Source organism: Rhinopithecus roxellana, chromosome 14 (assembly GCF_007565055.1).
Source record: "Rhinopithecus roxellana isolate Shanxi Qingling chromosome 14, ASM756505v1, whole genome shotgun sequence".
Classification (NCBI taxonomy): domain Eukaryota; kingdom Metazoa; phylum Chordata; class Mammalia; order Primates; family Cercopithecidae; genus Rhinopithecus; species Rhinopithecus roxellana.
Genome location: NC_044562.1, coordinates 46,345,594 through 46,351,509, shown reverse-complemented (window position 1 = coordinate 46,351,509; position 5,916 = coordinate 46,345,594). Strand labels below are relative to the sequence as shown.

Here is a 5,916-nt window from a genome sequence, read left to right as displayed (position 1 = left end):
GGACTTCTCCCTAACTTATTCTATAAGGCCAGTATTATCCTTATAAGCAAAACCTGGCAGTTACATAACAAAAAAGGATAATTCAGGCCAATATCCTTAATGAACATCAATGCAAAAGTCCTCAGCAAAATACTGGCAAACTGAATCCAGCAGCACAAGGAAAAGCTTATCCATCATGATCAAGTAGGCATCATCCCCGGGATGCAAATATGCAAATCAATAAATGTGATTCGTCATATAACAGAACCAAAGACAAAAAAACACATGATTATCTCAATAGATGCAGAGAAGGCTTTTGATAAACATCAAAATCCATGCTAAAATCCATTAATAAACTGGGTATTGAAAGAACATACCTCAAAATAATAACAGCCATCTGAGTCTGTTCTGACTCGCAGCAGCCGCCCCCTTCTGCACGGTCATGCCAAGCCAGCGCCTGGGTCTGGAACCTGGCCGCAGTCCCTCAGCTTCGCCCACCGCCTCCTGAACATGGAACCCCGCAAAGTGAACAAGGTTTGGGCCTTTGTGAAAATGTGTAAGCAGGATCCGAGCATTCTGCACACCAAGGAAATGTGCTTCCTGAGGGAGTGGGTGGAGAGTATAGGGGTTAAAGTACCACCTGCTACTCAGAAAGCTAAATCAGAAGAAAATACCAAAGAAGAAAAACCTGATGGTAAGAAAGTGGAGGAAGACTTAAAGGCAGACAAACCATCAATTGAGTAAAGTGATCTAGAAATTGATAATGAAGGTGTGATTGAAACAGACACTGATGCCCCTCAAGAAATGGGAGATGAAAATGCAGAGATAACAGAGGATATGATGGATCAGGCAAATGATAAGAAAGTGGCTGCTATTGAAGCCCTAAATGATGGTGAACTGCAGAAAGCCATTGACTTATTCACAGATGCCATCAAGCTGAATCCTCCCTTGGCCATTTTGTATGCCAAGAGGGCCAGTGTCTTTGTCAAATTACAGAAGCCAAATGCTGCCATCCGAGACTGTGACAGAGCCATTGAAATAAATCCTGATTCAGCTCAGCCTTGCAAATGGCGAGGGAAAGCACATAGCCTTCTAGGCCACTGGGAAGAAGCAGCCCATGATCTTGCCCTTGTTTGTAAATTGGATTATGATGAAGATGCTAGTGCAACGCTGAAAGAAGTTCAACCTACGGCAGAGAAAATTGCAGAACATCGGAGAAAGTGTAAGCAAAAATGTGAAGAGCAAGAGATCAAAGAAAGAATAGAAAGAGTTAAGAAGGCACGAGAAGAGCATGAGAGAGCCCAGAGGAAGGAAGAAGCCAGACAACAATTAGGAGCTCAGTATGGTTCTTTTCCAGGTGGCTTTCTTGGGGGAACGTCTGGTAATTTTCCTGGAAGAATGCCTGGAATGGGAGGGGATATGGCTGGAACGGCCGGATTGCCTGGACTCAATGAAATTCTTAGTGATCCAGAGGTTATGGCAGCCGTGCAGGATCCAGAAGTTATGGTGGCCTTCCAGGATGTGGCTCAGAACGCAGCAAATACGTCAGAATACCAGAGCAACCCAACGGTTATGAATCTTATCAGTAAATCGTCAGCCAAATTTGGACGTCAAGCATAATGCCCTTCTGATAAATAAAGCCCTTGCTGAAGGAAAAGCAACCTAGATCACCTTATGGATGTCTCAATAATACAAACCAGTGTACCTCTGACCTTCTCATCAAGAGAGCTGGAGTGCTTTGAAGATAATCCCTATCCGTCTCCCTGAAATGCAGCTGAAGCATTTTACAGTGGTTTGACATTAGGGTATTCATTCAGATAATGTTTTCCTGGTAGGAAATACAAACTTCAAACACCTGTTAAACCTTCAAAATTTTAAAATAAATTTAAAGCATCTGTTAATTTTTATATTTTTCTTTACTAATCATTTTGGATTTTTTCTCTGAATTACTGGGCAGGGAAGACACATATGTATGCAATATTATTGCTCTAATTTGAGTGAAATAAAAGTATTTTAGTGCAAGGCAAACATAACTCATTTGAGGATAAAGTTTGTGTTGGATATGTGGTTCCTGAAGTATCTTGATTTATCTTTTTAAATGCTTTATCTTTTTCTTTAAAGATTTATATCAATAAAACTAGTTGGGACCACCACCATTTCAGTAGGACCTGGGTAGGAATTGGAGGTACTTGGCAGGGCAGCAGCAATCTTGCTGTGTTTTATATAACACGCATCATTGGGCCAGTTGCCCTTAAATCTTACACGGTGGTGAAGGGATGATTTTTTTGTAATCCTGCAGTAGAGTTGGAGTACTTAGTTCTGTTCTTGTCCAGTATATCTAATAAATGTCTCATATTATTTCCACATAGGGGAAATAAGGGATTACTTTGCTTTGTATATTTCGTTGCTTAAAATTATCTTTCCTAGTCAAAAAAGTAAAAACGCCCAACTCTGTGTCTGCTTTCTGCTTGTTAAATATTTCTCCCTTACTTTTCTTACACTAAAGACAGGCTTTTTCAACCAACATCATCACTGCTATCATCATTAACAGCATAATTTTAGAAGCATATTTAATGCTGAGTTTAATTCAATGTGTAATATATATGGTAAAAGTATTGTAATACCCACAATAACTGTATTTTCTTACTTGGCCATGAGAATGCTTTTTTAAGTGTTAGACTTCTACTCTGGCAAAATCTTGTCATATCGAAAGACGTTGGAAAGAGGGATTCCATTTGGTGTTTGGTCTTCTACTTAGAAAATACCTAGTGCAGTTAGAGTTTATCTTGCAGTATTCATGTTTGTAATCTGAAGATAATAAGGTTTGAGTTAAATTGATCTATACAGAGGGGAACCAATTTTTTTGATCCAGTGTGAATTATAAATGAGATAATTCAGTTATTCATCATGGCATTGTTGAGACTGTAAAAGACTCATTGTCTTTGTATTCAGCTCATCCTTAAACAGTGTAACTATACCCACACCTCTGTTTGATTTCTTTCCCTCCAATGATAAAGAAAATGATAATTTAAAAAAAAAGAACCATCTATGACAAACCCTCAGCAAACATCAACACTGAATGGGCAAAAGCTAAAAGCATTCCCCTTGAATACTTGCACAAGACAAGGATGCCCTGTCTCGCCACTCCTATTCAACATAGTATTGGAAGTTCTGGTCAGGGCAATCAGGCAAGTGAAAGAAATAAAGGGCATTCAAATAGGAAGAGAGGAATTCAAACTATCCCTGTTTGTAGATGACATGATTCTATATCTAGAAAACCCCATCTCAACTCAGCCGCAAAACTTTTTGTTTGTTTGTTTTGTTGTTGTTTTTTTTTTTTGTTTGTTTTGTTTTGTTTTGTGAGACAGAGTCTCGCTCTGTCACCCAGGCTGGAGTGCAATGGCTCAATCTGTGCTCACTGCAACCTCCACCTCCCGAGCTCAAGCAATTCTCCTGTCTCAGTCTCCCAAGTAGCTGGGATTACAGGCACCCACCACCACGCCTGGCTAATTTTTGTAGTTTCAGTACAGATGGAGTTTCACCATGTTGGTCAGGGTGGTTTCAAACTGACCTCAAGTGATCTGCACCACCCCCCTCCCCCGGCCTCCCAAAGTGCTGGGATTACAAGTGTGAGCCACTGTGCCTGGCCAGCCCCAAAGCTTCTTAAGCTTATAAAAAACTTTAGGAAAGTCTCAAGATACAAAATTAATTTGCAAAAATCACTAGCATTCCAACCAACAATAGTCAAGACCAACATATGCAAACAATAGTCAAGTTGAGTGCCAAATCATGAACAAATTCCCGTTTACAATCGCCACAGAAAGAATAAAATACCTAGGAATATAGTTAACTAGGCAGTGAAAGACCTCTTTCATGAACTACAAAACATTGCTCAAAGAAATCAGAGATGACACAAATGGAAAAACATTCCATGCTCATAGACAAGAAAAATCAACATAGTTAAAACAGGCATACTGCCCAAAGCAATTTATAGATTCAATGCTATTCCCACTGAACTATCATTGACATTTTTCACAGAACTAGAAAAAACCTATTTTAAAATTCATATGAAAGCAAAAAGAGTTTGAATAGCCAAGGCAATTACAAAAAGGACAGAGCTGGAGGCATTGCTCTATCTGACTTCAAACTATACTACAGGGCTACAGTAATCAAAACAGCATGGTACTCGTACAATAACAAACACATAATGGTGCTGGTACATAACAGACCAATGGAACAGAATAGAGAACCCAGAAATAAGGCTTCACACCTACAATTATCTGATCTTCACCAAACCTGACAAAAACAAGCAATGGGGAAAGAATTCTCTATTCAGTAAATGGCATTGGGAGAACAGGCTAGCCATATAAGATTGAAAATGGACCCCTTCCTTACAACATATACAAAAATTAACTCAAGGTGGATTAAAGACTTACACATAAAACCCAAAACTATAAAAATTCTGGAAGACAACGAAAGCAATACCATTCAGGACATAGGCATGGACAAAGATCTCATGACAAAGACACCAAAAGCATTTGCAATAAAAACAAAAATGGACAAGTGGAATTTAATTAAACTAAAATGCTTCTGCACAGCAAAAGAAACTATCAGCAGAGTAAACAGACAATCTACAGAATGGGAGAAAATTTTTACAAACTATGCATCTGACACAGGTCTAATATTCAGAATCTATAAGGAACTTAAACAAATTTATAAGAAAAAAACTAACAGCCCCATAAAAATTGGGCAAAGGACATGAACAGATACTTTTCAAAAGAATTAGATATTTTAAAAATAGCTCAATAAATGTGTTAAAACAACAAAAAAAATCCTATTACACATGCACATATATGTACATGATTGCATCATGAATGCATAATTTTGATTATATATGCAAATACTTTTAATCTCAGTGTAAGCAAAATTTTAAATCTATATGAAATAGGACTTGATTATTAGATTTTTTTCATGCCTGGATGGCTCTCTAGCCATCTGGTATTAATGTTTCTTAAATCTTCAGTGGTCTTCCATGCAAACAAATATATACTTTCTAAAATGTTTTTTATTTTTATGGATTTAGGAGTACAAGTGAAGTTGTGTTACACAGATATATTGTGTACTGGGCTTTTAGTGTGCCTAACCATAAAAAAAGAAAAAATAATGTGTCTTTTGCAGCAGCATGGTTGGAATGGGAAGCCATTATCCTTAGTAAAATCACTCAGAAAGAGAAAGGAAAAATCTCATATTCTCACTTAAAAATGGGAGCTAAACAGTGGGTACATACATACTTACAGAGTGGAATAATAGACAGTGGAAACTGCAAAAGGTGGGACAATAGGAGGGGGGTGAGGTGTGAAATATGCTATTTGGTTATAGCAGCCCAATCAAAGACAGTGATTCCAATGGAGACCAAGGGAACTCTTTCTGAAGCTGATTATAGTCTCAAATTGTGTGCTCATTGCCTGAGGATGTTTGGTTTGTGAAAATATATGGGCCTACACATTTAAAATTTGTCAGTTTTATATCTATGTCTACATGAATACTTCTATAGAAAGTTTTAAAAACAATATGGAAAAAAGATATAAATTAGTAGATATGTGTATGGCAATCCTCAGTCTGCCTTGATTCACAGCCTTGAAATAATCATTGCAGTCTTCCAGAAATGAGAAACCTGACTGCCCTTTAGGTCTGAGAAAAAAAATAAAGGCAGTTTGACTTGCCTTTATTTTAATATTTATTTATTTATTTATTTATTTATTTATTTATTTATTTATTTATTTAATAATAAATAGCTAGGAGCTGGGATCTGGGAGCAAAGCCACATAAGCACTCAAGTAACTTCTAACATCACGTCAAAAACCACTTTTGCTGAGCCACAGATAGACAGATAGACAGGTAGAATCAAATAACACACAAAACTGAGGTAAAAGTCAA

At 37.5% G+C, this 5,916-nt stretch overlaps 1 pseudogene; it reads left to right on the top strand.

Moving 5' to 3' along the window:
* Positions 1-407: 407 nt before the first annotated feature.
* LOC104667749 lies at positions 408-1,599 on the top strand (annotated as a pseudogene).
* The last annotated feature ends 4,317 nt before the right edge of the window (positions 1,600-5,916 follow it).